The sequence below is a fragment of the Oncorhynchus masou genome, unplaced genomic scaffold (assembly GCF_036934945.1).
Source record: "Oncorhynchus masou masou isolate Uvic2021 unplaced genomic scaffold, UVic_Omas_1.1 unplaced_scaffold_991, whole genome shotgun sequence".
NCBI lineage: Eukaryota > Metazoa > Chordata > Actinopteri > Salmoniformes > Salmonidae > Oncorhynchus > Oncorhynchus masou.
The window spans coordinates 74,199-92,802 of NW_027016429.1; the positions used below are offsets into that span (position 1 = coordinate 74,199).

The 18,604-nt window shown below is 46.6% G+C and overlaps 1 long non-coding RNA gene across 1 annotated transcript in view; it reads right to left on the reverse strand.

Moving 5' to 3' along the window:
* Positions 1-18,051, reverse strand: part of LOC135538622 (uncharacterized) — a 67,772-nt gene extending 49,721 nt beyond the window's left edge. Inside the window, exon 1 of the long non-coding RNA XR_010455459.1 lies at positions 17,939-18,051. This is a non-coding gene — a long non-coding RNA (uncharacterized LOC135538622). The remainder of the gene's footprint in view (positions 1-17,938) is intronic.
* Between the last annotated feature and the right edge of the window lie 553 nt (positions 18,052-18,604).

Consider the following 18,604-nt stretch of genomic DNA (forward strand, 5'->3'; position numbering starts at 1 on the left):
GTGTGTGTGTGTGTGTGTGTGTGTGTGTGTGTGTGTGTGTGTGTGTGTGAGTGTGTGAGTGTGTGTGTGTGTGGTGCAAACATTAGTGTGTATACTACAAACCCTCTGCTGTGTGTCCTTCAGACCAAAGGTAGAACACAGAGCAGATAGAACACAGCAGAACAGTTAGAACACAGCTGACCACAATTAGAACACAGCAGAGCAGATGGAACACAGCAGACCACAGCCAGAACACAGCAGAACACTGTTAGAACACAGCAGAACACAGTTAGAACACAGCAGACCACAGTTAGAACACAGCAGACACAGTTAGACAACAGCAGACCACAGTTAGAACACAGCAGACCACAGTTAGAACACAAGCAGAGCAGTTAGAACACAGCAGAGCAATTAGAACACAGCAGACCACAGTTAGAACACAAGCAGAGCAGTTAGAACACAGCAGAGCAGTTAGAACACAGCAGACCACAGTTAGAACACAGCAGCACAGTTAGAACACAGAGCAGTTAGAACACAGCAGAGCAGTTAGAACACAGCAGACCACAGTTAGAACACAAGCAGAGCAGATAGAACACAGCAGAACAGTTAGAACACAGCACACCACAGTTAGAACACAGCAGAGCAGTTAGAATACAGAAGGGCAGTTAGAACACAGCAGAGCAGTTTGAACACAGCAGCGCAGATAGAACACAGTTAGAACACAGTTAGAACACAGCAGAGCAGTTAGAACACAGCAGAGCAGTTAGAACACAGCAGCAGTTAGAACACAAGATAGAACACAGCAGAGCAGTTAGAACACAGTTAGAACACAGCAGAGCAGTTAGAACACAGCAGCGCAGATAGAACACAGCAGAGCAGTTAGAACACAGTTAGAACACAGCAGAGCAGTTAGAACACAGTTAGAACACAGCAGAGCAGTTAGAACACAGCAGAGCAGTTAGAACACAGCAGTGCAGTTAGAACACAGCAGAACAGTTAGAACACAGCACACCACAGTTAGAACACAGCAGAGCAGTTAGAATACAGCAGAGCAGTTAGAACACAGCAGAACAGTTAGAACACAGCAGAGCAGTTAGAACACAGCAGAGCAGTTAGAACACAGCAGAGCAGTTAGAACACAGCAGAGCAGTTAGAACACAGCAGAGCAGTTAGAACACAGCAGAGCAGTTAGAACACAGCAGAACAGTTAGAACACAGCACACCACAGTTAGAACACAGCAGAGCAGTTAGAACACAGCAGAGCAGTTAGAACACAGCAGCGCAGATAGAACACAGTTAGAACACAGTTAGAACACAGCAGAGCAGTTAGAACACAGCAGAGCAGTTAGAACACAGCAGAGCAGTTAGAACACAGCAGAGCAGTTAGAACACAGTTAGAACACAGCAGAGCAGTTAGAACACAGCAGCGCAGATAGAACACAGCAGAGCAGTTAGAACACAGTTAGAACACAGCAGAGCAGTTAGAACACAGCAGAGCAGTTAGAACACAGTTAGAACACAGCAGAGCAGTTAGAACACAGCAGAACACAGTAGACACAGATAGAACACAGCAGAGCGGTTTATAACACAGCAGACCACAGTTAGAACACAGCGGGGCAGTTAGAACACAGCAGAACACAGTTAGAACACAGCAGAACACAGTTTGAACACAGCAGAACAGTTAGAACACAGCAGAACAGTTAGAACACAGCAGAGGGAGATAGAACACAGCAGAGCAGTTAGAACACAGCAGAGCATTTAGAACACAGCAGAGCATTTAGAACACAGCAGAGCATTTAGAACACAGCAGAGCAGTTAGAACACAGCAGAGCATTTAGAACACAGCAGAGCATTTAGAACACAGCAGAGCACAGTTTGAACACAGCAGAGCAGTCTGAGGCTATATACAGGGTGTTAAGGTACAGAGTCAATGTGGAGGCTATATACAGGGGGTACCGGTACAGAGTCAATGTGGAGGCTATATACAGGGGGTACCGGTACAGAGTCAATGTGGAGGCTATATACAGGGGGTACCGGTACAGAGTCAATGTGGAGGCTATATACAGGGGGTACCAGTACAGAGTCAATGTGGAGGCTATATACAGGGTGTTACGGTACAGAGTCAATGTGGAGGCTATATACAGGGGGTACCGGTACAGAGTCAATGTGGAGGCTATATACAGGGGGTACCGGTACAGAGTCAATGTGGAGGTTTACATACAGGGGGTACCGGTACAGAGTCAATGTGGAGGTTTACATACAGGGGGTACTGGTACAGAGTCAATGTGGAGGCTATATACAGGGGGTACCGGTACAGAGTCAATGTGGAGGCTATATACAGGGGGTACTGGTACAGAGTCAATGTGGAGGCTATATACAGGGGGTACCGGTACAGAGTCAATGTGGAGGCTATATACACGGGGTACCGGTACAGAGTCAATGTGGAGGCTATATACAGGGGGTACCGGTACAGAGTCAATGTGGAGGCTATATACAGGGGGTACCGGTACAGAGTCAATGTGGAGGCTATATACAGGGGTACTGGTACAGAGTCAATGTGGAGGCTATATACAGGGGTACCGGTACAGAGTCAATGTGGAGGCTATATACAGGGGGTACCGGTACAGAGTCAATGTGGAGGCTATATACAGTTGGTACCGGTACAGAGTCAATGTGGAGGCTATATACAGGGGGTACCGGTACAGAGTCAATGTGGAGGCTATATACAGGGGGTACCGGTACAGAGTCAATGTGGAGGCTATATACAGGGTGTTACGGTACAGAGTCAATGTGGAGGCTATATACAGGGGGTACCGGTACAGAGTCAATATACAGGGGGTACAGGTTAGTTGAGGTAATATGTACATGTAGGAAGGAGTTACAGAGTCAATATATGTTATAAACAGGAGTTGCAAAAGTTTATAGTCAATTGATGGCTGTTCATCAATCTCAAATGTGATTAATTGTTCAGCAGTCTGATGGCTTGGGGGGAAGCTGTTCAGCAGTCTAATGGTTTGGGGGTATACAGCTGTTCAGCAGTCTAATGGCTTGGGGGTAGAAGCTGTTCAGCAGTCTAATGGCTTGGGGGTAGAAGCTGTTCAGCAGTCTAATGGTGGGGGTAGAAGCTGTTCAGCAGTCTAATGGCTTGGGGGAAGCTGTTCAGCAGTCTGATGGCTTGGGGGTCAAGCTGTCAGCAGTCTATGGCTTGGGGGTAGAAGCTGTTCAGCAGTCTAATGGCTTGGGGGTAGAAGCTGTTCAGCAGTCTAATGGCTTGGGGGTAGAAGCTGTTCAGCAGTCTAATGGCTTGGGGTAGAAGCTGTTCAGCAGTCTAATGGCTTGGGGGTCTTGGGGGTAAAGCTGTTCAGCAGTCTAATGGCTTGGGGGTAGAAGCTGTTCAGCAGTCTAATGGCTTGGGGGTAGAAGCTGTTCAGCAGTCTAATGGCTTGGGGGTAGAAGCTGTTCAGCAGTCTGATGGCTTGGGGGTAGAAGCTGTTCAGCAGTCTGATGGCTTGGGGGTAGAAGCTGTTCAGCAGTCTAATGGCTTGGGGGTAGAAGCTGTTCAGCAGTCTAATGGCTTGGGGGTAGAAGCTGTTCAGCAGTCTAATAGCTTGGGGTAGAAGCTGTTCAGCAGTCTAATAGCTTGGGGTAGAAGCTGTTCAGCAGTCTAATAGCTTGGGGTAGAAGCTGTTCAGCAGTCTAATAGCTTGGGGGTAGAAGCTGTTCAGCAGTCTAATAGCTTGGGGGTAGAAGCTGTTCAGCAGTCTAGTGGCTTGGGGTAGAAGCTGTTCAGCAGTCTAATGGCTTGGGGGTAGAAGCTGTTCAGCAGTCTAATGGCTTGGGGTAGAAGCTGTTCAGCAGTCTAATGGCTTGGGGGTAGAAGCTGTTCAGCAGTCTAATGGCTTGGGGGTAGAAGCTGTTCAGCAGTCTAATGGCTTGGGGGTAGAAGCTGTTCAGCAGTCTAATAGCTTGGGGGTAGAAGCTGTTCAGCAGTCTAATGGCTTGGGGGTAGAAGCTGTTCAGCAGTCTAATGGCTTGGGGGTAGAAGCTGTTCAGCAGTCTAATGGCTTGGGGGTAGAAGCTGTTCAGCAGTCTAATAGCTTGGGGGTTCAGCAGTCTAAAGCTGTTCAGCAGTCTAATAGCTTGGGGGTAGAAGCTGTTCAGCAGTCTAATGGCTTGGGGGTAGAAGCTGTTCAGCAGTCTAATAGCTTGGGGGTAGAAGCTGTAAGGAGCCTTTTGGTCCCAGACTTGGCGGTCCGGCACCACCTTCCTTGCGGTAGCAGAGAGAACAGTCTTTGATCGTGGTGACTGAAGTTAGAGGTCCTGGATGGCAGAAAGCTTGGACCCAGTGATGTACTGGGCAGTACTCACTACCCTCTGTAGCGCCTTGGACCCAGTGATGTACTGGGCCGTACTCACTACCCTCTGTAGCGCCTTGGACCCAGTGATGTACTGGGCCGTACTCACTACCCTCTGTAGCGCCTTGGACCCAGTGATGTACTGGGAAGTACTCACTACCCTCTGTAGCGCCTTGGACCCAGTGATGTACTGGGGGTACTCACTACCCTCTGTAGCGCCTTGGACCCAGTGATGTACTGGGCCGTACTCACTACCCTCTGTAGCGCCTTGGACCCAGTGATGTACTGGGGGTACTCACTACCCTCAGCGCCTTGGACCCAGTGATGTACTGGGCCGTACTCACCACCCTCTGTAGCGCCTTGGACCCAGTGATGTACTGGGCCGTACTCACTACCCTCTGTAGCGCCTTGGACCCAGTGATGTACTGGGCCGTACTCACCACCCTCTGTAGCGCCTTGGACCCAGTGATGTACTGGGCCGTACTCACACCCTCTGTAGCGCCTTGGACCCAGTGATGTACTGGGCAGAACTCACTACCCTCTGTAGCGCCTTGGACCCAGTGATGTACTGGGCCGTACTCAGCACCCTCTGTAGCGCCTTGGACCCAGTGATGCTGGGCCGTACTCACTACCCTCTGTAGCGCCTTGGACCCAGTGATGTACTGGGGTACTCACCTGTAGCGCCTTGGACCCAGTGATGTACTGGGCCGTACTCACTACCCTCTGTAGCGCCTTGGACCCAGTGATGTACTGGGCCGTACTCACCCCTCTGTAGCGCCTTGGACCCAGTGATGTACTGGGCAGTACTCACTACCCTCTGTAGCGCCTTGGACCCAGTGATGTACTGGGCCGTACTCACTACCCTCTGTAGCGCCTTGGACCCAGTGATGTACTGGGCCGTACTCACTACCCTCTGTAGCGCCTTGGACCCAGTGATGTACTGGGCAGTACTCACTACCCTCTGTGGCGCCTTGGACCCAGTGATGTACTGGGCCGTACTCACTACCCTCTGTAGCGCCTTGGACCCAGTGATGTACTGGGCCGTACTCTACCCTCTGTAGCGCCTTGGACCCAGTGATGTACTGGGCAGTACTCACTACCCTCTGTAGCGCCTTGGACCCAGTGATGTACTGGGCCGTACACACTACCCTCTGTAGCGCCTTGGACCCAGTGATGTACTGAGCTGTCCCCTCTACCCTCTGTAGCGCCTTGGACCCAGTGATGTACTGGGCCGTACTCACTACCCTCTGTAGCGCCTTGGACCCAGTGATGTACTGGGCCGTACTCACTACCCTCTGTAGCGCCCTCTGCTGTCCCCTCTAGCGCCTTGGACCCAGTGATGTACTGGGCCGTACTCACTACCCTCTGTAGCGCCTTGGACCCAGTGATGTACCCTCTGGGACCCAGTGATGTACTCACTACCCTCTGTAGCGCCTTGGACCCAGTGATGTACTGGGCCGTACTCACTACCCTCTGTAGCGCCTTGGACCCAGTGATGTACTGGGCCGTACTCACTACCCTCTGTAGCGCCTTGGACCCAGTGATGTACTGGGCCGTACTCACTACCCTCTGTAGCGCCTTGGACCCAGTGATGTACTGGGCCGTACTCACTACCCTCTGTAGCGCCTTGGACCCAGTGATGTACTGGGCCGTACTCACTACCCTCTGTAGCGCCTTGGACCCAGTGATGTACTGGGCCGTACTCACTACCCTCTGTAGCGCCTTGGACCCAGTGATGTACTGGGCCGTACTCACTACCCTCTGTAGCGCCTTGGACCCAGTGATGTACTGGGCCGTACTCACTACCCTCTGTAGCGCCTTGGACCCAGTGATGTACTGGGCCGTACTCACTACCCTCTGTAGCGCCTTGGACCCAGTGATGTACTGGGCAGTACTCACTACCCTCTGTAGCGCTCTTGGCGCCTTGGACCCAGTGATGTACTGGGCAGTACTCACTACCCCTCTGTAGCGCCTTGGACCCAGTGATGTACTGGGCAGTACTCACTACCCTCTGTAGCGCCTTGGACCCAGTGATGTACTGGGCAGTACTCACTACCCTCTGTAGCGCCTTGGACCCAGTGATGTACTGGGCAGTACTCACTACCCTCTGTAGCGCCTTGGACCCAGTGATGTACTGGGCCGTACTCACTACCCTCTGTAGCGCCTTGGACCCAGTGATGTACTGGGCCGTACTCACTACCCTCTGTAGCGCCTTGGACCCAGTGATGTACTGGGCCGTACACACTACCCTCTGTAGCGCCTTGGACCCAGTGATGTACTGGGCCGTACTCACCACCCTCTGTAGCGCCTTGGACCCAGTGATGTACTGGGCCGTACTCACCACCCTCTGTAGCGCCTTGGACCCAGTGATGTACTGGGCCGTACTCACTACCCTCTGTAGCGCCTTGGACCCAGTGATGTACTGGGCCGTACTCACTACCCTCTGTAGCGCCTTGGACCCAGTGATGTACTGGGCCGTACTCACTACCCTCTGTAGCGCCTTGGACCCAGTGATGTACTGGGCAGTACTCACTACCCTCTGTAGCGCCTTGGACCCAGTGATGTACTGGGCCGTACTCACTACCCTCTGTAGCGCCTTGGACCCAGTGATGTACTGGGCCGTACCCTCAGCGCCTTGGACCCAGTGATGTAGACTCACTACCCTCTGTGGACCCAGTGATGTACTGGGCCGTACTCACTACCCTCTGTAGCGCCTTGGACCCAGTGATGTACTGGGCAGTACTCACTACCCTCTGTAGCGCCTTGGACCCAGTGATGTACTGAGCTGTACTCACTACCCTCTGTAGCGCCTTGGACCCAGTGATGTACTGGGCCGTACTCACTACCCTCTGTAGTGCCTTGGACCCAGTGATGTACTGGGCCGTACTCACTACCCTCTGTAGTGCCTTGGACCCAGTGATGTACTGGGCCGTACTCACTACCCTCTGTAGTGCCTTGGACCCAGTGATGTACTGGGCCGTACACACCACCCTCTGTAGTGCCTTGGACCCAGTGATGTACTGGGCCGTACTCACTACCCTCTGTAGTGCCTTGGACCCAGTGATGTACTGGGCCGTACACACCACCCTCTGTAGTGCCTTGGACCCAGTGATGTACTGGGCCGTACTCACTACCCTCTGTAGTGCCTTGGACCCAGTGATGTACTGGGCCGTACTCACTACCCTCTGTAGTGCCTTGGACCCAGTGATGTACTGAGCTGTACACACCACCCTCTGTAGTGCCTTGGACCCAGTGATGTACTGGGCCGTACTCACTACCCTCTGTAGTGCCTTGGACCCAGTGATGTACTGGGCCGTACACACCACCCTCTGTAGCGCCTCGCGGTCGGAGGCCGAGCTGTTGCCGTAACAGGCGGTAACGCAACCAATCAGGATGCTCTCGATTATACAGCTGTTGAACTGTTTGAGGATCTGTGCCCTGTTCCCCACTGTGCTTGGACAGTGATAGTGAACAGTGAACTCGAAGCTCTCAAACCTACTTTACTGTGGTTGTTCATTATTACACACACACACAGCATATTGGTGACTGAACTGCATATTGGTACGGCAACTGCTCCGCCCACAACCGAGGTCTGCACAACGCATCACCGGGGGCAAACTACCTGCCCTCCAGGACACCTACACCACCCGATGTTACAGGAAGGCCATAAAGATCATCAAGGACATCAACCACCCGAGCCACTGCCTGTTCACCCCGCTATCATCCAGAAGGCGAGGTCAGTACAGGTGCATCAAAGCTGGGACCGAGAGACTGAAAAACAGCTTCTATCTCAAGGCCATCAGACTGTTAAACAGCCACCACTAACATTGAGTGGCTGCTGCCAACACACTGACACTGACTCAACTCCAGCCACTTTAATAATGGGAATTGATGGGAAATGATGTAAATATATCACTAGCCACTTTAAACAATGCTACCTTATATAATGTTACTTACCCTACATTATTCATCTCATATGCATACGTATATACTGTACTCTATATCATCGACTGCATCCTTATGTAATACATGTATCACTAGCCACTTTAACTATGCCACTTTGTTTACATACTCATCTCATATGTATATACTGTACTCGATACCATCTACTGTATCTTGCCTATGCTGCTCTGTACCATCACTCATTCATATATCCTTATGTACATATTCTTTATCCCCTTACACTGTGTATAAGACAGTAGTTTAGGAATTGTTAGTTAGATTACTTGTTGGTTATTACTGCATTGTCGGAACTAGAAGCACAAGCATTTCGCTACACTCACATTAACATCTGCTAACCATGTGTATGTGACAAATAAATTTGATTTGATTTGATTTTATTGATAATAATGTATAACATCTCTTTCTCTCTCTACACACACCATATTGATAATAATGTATAACATATTGAAGTAGGCCTCAACCAATAGCTTGCCAGAATATTTTACCTTTATTTAACTAGGCAAGTCAGTTAAGAACACATTCTTATTTTCAATGACAGCCTGGGAACAGTGGGTTAACTGCCTGTTCAGGGGCAGAACGACAGATTTGTACCTTGTTAGCTCAGGGATTTGAACTTGCAACCTTCCGGTTACGAGCCCAACACTCTAACCATTAGGCTACCCTGCCGTTTACACAGTGATGTTGTTTACTCTGTGATGGAGGGGAAACTCTCCTTTAGCTGCATGAATGGTAACAGTCGACGTGAGGAGGATGGGAGGAATCTCTACTGGTAGATTCAACAACCCTAAGCCTCACAATGACTTGTTTCATAATAACTTGTTTTTATTCACAAGGGTAGCTTTCTTTCACTCCCTCTGTTTATTTTTTTTGTGTGTGTGTGTGTGTGTGTGTGTGTGTGTGTGTGTGTGTGTGTGTGTGTGTGTGTGTGTGTGTGTGTGTGTGTGTGTGTGTGTGTGTGTGTGTGTGTGTGTGTGTGTGTGTGTGTGTGTGTGTGTGTGTGTGTGTGTGTGTGTGTGTGTGTGTGTGTGATGTCTACAGCAGCACATCTGGAAGGCATTACTGTGCTGAGACAGATTAACTGTCTGGTGACGTAGAGTCACCAGACTCTCCCTCTCTCTCTCTCTCTCCGTCTCTCTCTCTCTCTCTCTCCCACTCTCTCTCTCCCTCCCTCCCTCCCTCTCTCTCTCCCTCCCCCTCTCTCTCTCTCCTTCTCCCTCTCCCTTTTCCCTCTCTCTCTCTCCCCCTCCCTCTCTCTCTCCCTCCCCCTCTCTCTCTCTCTCTCCTTCTCCCTATCACTCTTCCTCTCTCTCCCGGGTAGGGGTGAGGCCCTCATCATGAGGGTGGAGGGGTTAGGCGGGTAGGGGTGAGGCCCTCATCATGAGGGTGGAGGGGTTAGACTGGGAGGGGGTGAGGCCCCTCATCATGAGGGTTTGAGGGGTTAGGCGGGGAGGGGTGAGGTGAGCTCCTCATCATGAGGGTGGAGGGGTTAGGCGGTGAGGGGTGAAGTGAGGTGAGGGCCTCATCATGAGGGTGGAGGGGTTAGGCGGTGAGGGGTGAAGTGAGGTGAGGGCCTCATCATGAGGGTGGAGGGGTTAGGCGGGCAGGGGTGAGGCCCTCATCATGAGGGTGGAGTGGTTAGGCAGGGTGAGGTGAGGCCCTCATCGTGAGGGTGGAGGGGTTAGGCGGGCAGGGGTGACACAGTGGCAGGTGTGATAACACAGTGGCAGATGTGATAACACAGTGGTAGATGTGATAACACAGTGGTAGATACAATAACACAGTGGTAGATACAATAACACAGTGGTAGATACAATAACACAGTGGTAGATACGATAACACAGTGGCAGGTGTGATAACACAGTGGCAGATGTGATAACACAGTGGTAGATACAATAACACAGTGGTAGATACGATAACACAGTGGTAGATACGATGACACAGTGGTAGATACGATGACACAGTGGTAGATAGGATGACACAGTGGTAGATGCGATAACACAGTGGTAGATATGATGACACAGTGGTAGATATGATGACACAGTGGTAGATGCGATAGCACAGTGGTAGATGCGATAACACAGTGGTAGATATGGTAACACAGTGGTAGATATGATAACACAGAGAGAGAGAGAGAAGAGAGAGAGAGAGAGAGAGAGAGAGAAAACAGCAGAGTAAACCAGCATAGTATATTCCTGCAATCACAGAATGTACTGTTAGCCTGGCCAGCCCTGATACATTCTGCAGTAGTTACATACTGTTAGCCTGACCAGCCCTGATACATTCTGCAGTAGTTACATACTGTTAGCCTGACCAGCCCTGATACATTCTGCAGTAGTCACATACTGTTAGCCTGACCAGCCCTGATACATTCTGCAGTAGTTACATACTGTTAGCCTGGCCAGCCCTGATTCATTCTGCAGTAGTTACATACTGTTAGCCTGACCAGCCCTGATACATTCTGCAGTAGTCACATACTGTTAGCCTGACCAGCCCTGATACATTCTGCAGTAGTCACATACTGTTAGCCTGACCAGCCCTGATACATCCTGCAGTAGTTACATACTGTTAGCCTGACCAGCCCTGATTCATTCTGCAGTCGTTACATACTGTTAGCCTGACCAGCCCTGAGACACTGCAGTAGTCACATACTGTTAGCCTGACCAGCCCTGATACATTCTGCAGTAGTCACATACTGTTAGCCTGGCCAGCCCTGATACACTGCAGTAGTTACATACTGTTAGCCTGACCAGCCCTGATACACTGCAGTAGTCACATACTGTTAGCCTGACCAGCCCTGATACATTCTGCAGTAGTTACATACTGTTAGCCTGACCAGCCCTGAGACACTGCAGTAGTCACATACTGTTAGCCTGACCAGCCCTGATACACTGCAGTAGTTACATACTGTTAGCCTGACCAGCCCTGATACATTCTGCAGTAGTCACATACTGTTAGCCTGACCAGCCCTGATACATTCTGCAGTAGTTACATACTGTTAGCCTGACCAGCCCTGATACATTCTGCAGTAGTCACAAACTGTTAACCTGACCAGCCCTGATTCATTCTGCAGTAGTTACATACTGTTAGCCTGACCAGCCCTGATACATTCTGCAGTAGTTACATACTGTTAGCCTGACCAGCCCTGAGACACTGCATTAGTCACATACTGTTAGCCTGACCAGCCCTGATACATTCTGCAGTAGTCACATACTGTTAGCCTGGCCAGCCCTGATACATTCTGCAGTAGTTACATACTGTTAGCCTGACCAGCCCTGATTCATTCTGCAGTAGTCACATACTGTTAGCCTGACCAGCCCTGATACATTCTGCAGTAGTTACATACTGTTAGCCTGACCAGCCCTGATACATTCTGCAGTAGTTACATACTGTTAGCCTGACCAGCCCTGATACATTCTGCAGTAGTTACATACTGTTAGCCTGACCAGCCCTGATTCATTCTGCAGTAGTTACATACTGTTAGCCTGACCAGCCCTGATACATTCTGCAGTAGTTACATACTGTTAGCCTGACCAGCCCTGATACATTCTGCATTAGTCACATACTGTTAGCCTGACCAGCCCTGATACACTGCAGTAGTTACATACTGTTAGCCTGACCAGCCCTGATACATTCTGCAGTAGTTACATACTGTTAGCCTGACCAGCCCTGATTCATTCTGCAGTAGTTACATACTGTTAGCCTGGCCAGCCCTGATACATTCTGCAGTAGTTACATACTGTTAGCCTGACCAGCCCTGATACATTCTGCAGTAGTCACATACTGTTAGCCTGACCAGCCCTGATACATTCTGCAGTAGTCACATACTGTTAGCCTGACCAGCCCTGATACATTCTGCAGTAGTCACATACTGTTAGCCTGACCAGCCCTGATACATTCTGCAGTCGTTACATACTGTTAGCCTGACCAGCCCTGATACATTCTGCAGTAGTTACATACTGTTAGCCTGACCAGCCCTGATACATTCTGCAGTAGTCACATACTGTTAGCCTGACCAGCCCTGATACATTCTGCAGTAGTCACATACTGTTAGCCTGACCAGCCCTGATACATTCTGCAGTAGTCACATACTGTTAGCCTGACCAGCCCTGAGACACTGCAGTAGTTACATACTGTTTAGCCTGACCAGCCCTGAGACACTGCAGTAGTCACATACTGTTAGCCTGACCAGCCCTGATACATTCTGCAGTAGTTACATACTGTTAGCCTGACCAGCCCTGATTCATTCTGCAGTAGTCACATACTGTTAGCCTGACCAGCCCTGATTCATTCTGCAGTAGTCACATACTGTTAGCCTGACCAGCCCTGATACATTCTGCAGTAGTCACATACTGTTAGCCTGACCAGCCCTGATACATTCTGCAGTAGTCACATACTGTTAGCCTGGCCAGCCCTGATTCATTCTGCAGTAGTTACATACTGTTAGCCTGACCAGCCCTGATACATTCTGCAGTAGTTACATACTGTTAGCCTGACCAGCCCTGATACATTCTGCAGTAGTCACATACTGTTAGCCTGACCAGCCCTGATACATTCTGCAGTAGTTACATACTGTTAGCCTGACCAGCCCTGATACATTCTGCAGTAGTTACATACTGTTAGCCTGACCAGCCCTGATACACCTCTGGTTTCCTGACCCATGCCTGTCGTCCTTACCGTTGCCCCACCTCTGGTTTCCTGACCCATGCCTGTCGTGCCTTACCGTTGCCCAGCTCTGGTTTACTGACCCCTGCCTGTCGTCACTTACCGTTGCCCCACCTCTGGTTTCCTGACCCATGCCTGTCGTCCTTTACCTTTGCCCCACCTCTGGTTTCCTGACCCCTGCCTGTCGTCCCTTACCGTTGCCCAGCTCTGGTTTACTGACCCCTGCCTGTCGTCCCTTACCGTTGCCCCACCTCTGGTTTCCTGACCCCTGCCTGTCATCCCTTACCGTTGCCCCACTTCTGGTTTACTGACCCCTGCCTGTCGTCACTTACCGTTGCCCACCTCTGGTTTACTGACCCCTGCCTGTCGTCCCTTACCGTTGCCCACCTCTGGTTTACTGACCCCTGCCTGTCGTCCCTTACCGTTGCCCACCTCTGGTTTACTGATCCCTGCCTGTCGTCCCTTACCGTTGCCCACCTCTGGTTTGTTGACCCCTGCCTGTCGTCCCTTGCCGTTGCCCACCTCTGGTTTACTGACCCCTGCCTGTCGTCCCTTACCGTTGCCCACCTCTGGTTTACTGACCCCTGCCTGTCGTCCCTTACCGTTGCCTACCTCTGGTGTACTGACCCCTGCCTGTCGTCCCTTACTGTTGCCCCACCTCTGGTGTACTGACCCCTGCCTGTCGTCCCTTACCGTTGCCCCACCTTTGGTTTACTGACCCCTGGCTGTCGTCCCTTACCGTTGCCCCACCTTTGGTGTACTGACCCCTGCCTGTCGTCCCTTACCGTTGCCTACCTCTGGTGTACTGACCCCTGCCTGTCATCCCTTACCGTTGCCCCACCTTTGGTTTACTGACCCCTGCCTGTCGTCCCTTACCATTGCCCACCTCTGGTTTCCTGACCCCTGCCTGTCGTCCCTTACCGTTGCCCCACCTTTGGTTTACTGACCCCTGCCTGCCGTCCCTTACCGTTGCCCCACCTTTGGTGTACTGACCCCTGTCTGTCGTCCTTACCGTTGCCTACCTCTGGTGTACTGACCCCTGCCTGTCATCCCTTACCGTTGCCCCTCCTTTGGTTTACTGACCCCTGCCTGTTGTCCCTTACCATTGCCCACCTCTGGTGTACTGACCCCTGCCTGTCGTCCCTTACCATTGCCCACCTCTGGTGTACTGACCCCTGCCTGTCGTCCCTTACCGTTGCCCCACCTCTGGTTTACTGACCCCTGCCTGTCGTCCGTTACCGTTGCCCCACCTCTTGTTTCCTGACCCCTGCCTGTCGTCCCTTACCGTTGCCCCACCTCTGGTTTACTGACCCCTGCCTGCCGACCGGTACCGTTGCTCACCTCTGGTTTACTGACCCCTGCCTGTCGTCCCTTACCGTTGTCCACCTCTGGTTTACTAACCGCTGCCTGTCGTCCCTTACCGTTGCCCACCTCTGGTTTACTGACCCCTGCCTGTCGTCCCTTACCGTTGCCTACCTCTGGTGTACTGACCCCTGCCTGTCGTCCCTTACCGTTGCACACCTCTGGTGTACTGACCCCTGCCTGTCGTCCCTTACCGTTGCCCACCTCTGGTTTACTGACCCCTGCCTGTCGTCCTTACCGTTGCCCACCTCTGGTTTACTGACCCCTGCATGTCGTCCCTTACCAATGTTAACATATGTCTCCCATACCAGTAAAGAGCAAGGTTAACATATGTTTCCCATGCCAATATAGATCAATGTTAACATATGTTTCCCATACCAATAAAGATCAATGTTAACATATGTTTCCCATGCCAATATAGATCAATGTTAACATATGTTTCCCATGCCAATAAAGATCAATGTTAACATGTGTTTCCCATGCCAATTCCAATAAAGCCCTAAAATGTAATGTAATATTATGTAATGTAATGTAATATTATGTAATGTAATGTAATGTAATGTAATGTAATATTATGTAATGTAATGTAATATTATGTAATGTAATGTAATATTATGTAATGTAATGTAATGTAATGTAATATTATGTAATGTAATGTAATATTATGTAATGTTATGTAATGTAATGTAATGTTATGTAATGTAATGTAATGTTATGTAATGTAATATTATGTAATGTAATGTAATGTAATGTAATGTAATATTATGTAATGTAATGTAATATTATGTAATGTAATGTAATATTATGTAATGTAATGTTATGTAATGTAATGTAATGTAATATTATGTAATGTAATGTAATGTAATATTATGTAATGTAATGGAATGTAATATTATGTAATGTAATGTAATATTATGTAATGTAATGTAATATTATGTAATGGAATGGAATGTAATATAATATTATGTAATGTAATGTAATGTAATGTAATATTATGTAATGTAATGTAATATTATGTAATGTTATGTAATGTAATGTAATGTAATATTATGTAATGTAATGTAATGTAATATTATGTAATGTAATGTAATATTATGTAATGTTATGTAATGTAATGTAATATTATGTAATGTAATGTAATGTTATGTAATATTATGTAATGTAATGTAATATTATGTAATGTTATGTAATGTAATGTAATATTATGTAATGTAATGTAATGTAATGTAATATTATGTAATGTAATGTAATATTATGTAATGTAATGTAATATTATGTAATGTAATGTAATGTAATATTATGTAATGTAATGTAATGTAATATTATGTAATGTAATGTAATGTTATGTAATGTAATATTATGTTATGTAATGTAATATTATGTAATGGAATGTAATGTAATATTATGTAATGTAATATTATGTAATGTAATGTAATGTAATGTAATATTATGTAATGTAATGTAATGTAATGTAATGTAATATTATGTAATGTAATATAATATTATGTAATGGAATGGAATGTAATATTATGTAATGTAATATTATGTAATGTAATGTAATGTAATATTATGTAATGTAATGTAATATTATGTAATGTAATATAATGTAATGTAATGTAATGTAATATTATGTAATGTAATGTAATATTATGTAATGTAATATTATGTAATGTAATGTAATATTATGTAATGTAATATTATGTAATGTAATGTAATGTAATGTAATGTAATATTATGTAATGTAATGTAATGTTATGTAATGTAATATTATGTAATGTAATATTATGTAATGTAATGTTATGTAATGTAATATTATGTAATGTAATGTAATGTAATATTATGTAATGTAATATTATGTTATGTAATGTAATATTATGTAATGTAATATTATGTAATGTAATGTAATGTAATATTATGTAATGTAATGTTATGTAATGTAATATTATGTAATGTAATGTAATGTAATATTATGTAATGTAATATTATGTAATGTAATATTATGTAATGTAATGTAATATTATGTAATGGAATGGAATGTAATATTATGTAATGTAATATTATGTAATGTAATGTAATATTATGTAATGTAATGTAATATTATGTAATGTAATGTAATATTATGTAATGTAATATTATGTAATGTAATGTAATGTAATATTATGTAATGTAATGTTATGTAATGTAATGTAATATTATGTAATGTAATGTAATATTATGTAATGTAATATTATGTAATGTAATGTAATGTAATATTATGTAATGTAATATTATGTAATGTAATGTAATGTAATATTATGTAATGTAATATTATGTAATGTAATATTATGTTATGTAATGTAATATTATGTAATGTAATATTATGTAATGTAATATTATGTAATGTAATGTAATGTTATGTAATGTTATATTATGTAATGTAATGTAATGTAATGTAATGTTATGTAATGTAATATAACATTATGTAATGTAATATTATGTTATGTAATGTAATATTATGTAATGTTATGTAATGTAATGTTATGTAATGTAATATTATGTAATGTTATGTAATGTAATGTTATGTAATGTTATGTAATGTAATATTATGTAATGTAATGTAATGGAATGGAATGGAATGGAATATTATGTAATGTAATATTATGTAATGTTATGTAATGTAATATTATGTAATGTTATGTAATGTAATATTATGTAATGTAATGTAATGTAATGTTATGTAATGTTATGTAATGTAATATTATGTAATGTAATGTAATGTAATATTATGTAATGTTATGTAATGTAATGTACTGTAATATTATGTAATGTAATGTAATGTAATATTATGTAATGTAATATTATGTAATGTAATGTAATGTAATGAAATACACAGGGAAGGAGGGAAAGAGAGGGAGCATGGGAAGGAATGGAGTAGGATCTCTATGACAATATTACTGACCCAACCTTATGATTCATTCCCCTGATGAACCGTCCACACACACAGAGAAAGGAAAAGACAGAAGGGATGGAGAGAGAGAGAAGATAGGGAGAGGAGAGAGAGAGAAGAGAGGGAGAGAAGAGAGAAGAGAGGGAGAGGAGAGAGAAGAGAGGGAGAGAAGAGAGAAGAGAGGGAGAGGAGAGAGAGAGATAGAGAGCGATGGAGAAGAGAGAGATGAGAGGGAGAGTCGAGAGAGAGAAGAGAGGGGGTGGAGATAGAGAGAGAGCGATGGAGAAGAGAGAGATAAGAGGACGATGGAGAAGAGAGAGATGAGAGGGAGAGTCAAGAGAGAGAAGAGAGGGAGTGGAGAGAGAGAGAGAGAGATAGAGAGCGATGGAGAGAGAGAGAGAAGAGAGGGAGAGGAGGGAGAGTGATGGAGAAGAAAGAGATGAGAGAAAATGATGACACATTCAGCAGCAGCGTTTCCCTGTAAAGTGTCCTACACATCCAGACCTTCCGTTGCCACAGCAACCCTGGGGTGATGTCCGTCCGTCTGAGGAGGATGAGGATGGAGCGAGGGAGGGAGGAGGGAGGTATATAGAAATGATATAGCGACTCACTGTGATGATGCTATCCTGCACAGAGGTGTGACTATCATGGCAACTTGGATGTAGACGGTGGAAATGATATAGCTACTCACTGTGATGATGCTATCCTTCACAGAGGTGTGACTATCATGGCAGCTTGGATGTAGCCGGCAGCCTCGGCTCGGCTCTTTCGCTCCTCTCTTCCGAGGAGCTTCTTCAACTCTGAAATGACTTGCGGTCCTCCCTCTGTCCTCCACCCTGTGAGTCACTCCACCAGCAGCATGGCTGTGTGTCAGCAGCATGGCTGTGTGTCAGCAGCATGGCTGTGTGTCAGCAGCATCACGTCTCCACAGAAACACATAGCACCGGACCTCAGCCAGCATCACTTCTGTCTCATCACCTGTCTGCAGCCAGCAGCATCATGTCTCTGTCTCATCACACCTAACTTCAGCTAGCAGCATCACTTATTCCTTATCACCTGCCTTCAGCCAGTAGCATCATGTCTCTGTCTCGTTACCTGTCTTCAGCCAGCAGCATCATGTCTCTGTCTCATTACCTGTCTTCAGCCAGCAGCATCATGTCTCTGTCTCATTACACCTGTCTTCAGCTAGCAGCATCATGTCTCTGTCTCATTACACCTGCCTTCAGCTAGCAGCATCATGTCTCTGTCTCATTACACCTGCCTTCAGCTAGCAGCATCACTTCTGTCTCAACACCTGTGTTACGGATACCAGTATCCTGTGTGTGTATCCTGTGTGTGTGTGTTTGCTCTCCTTCTC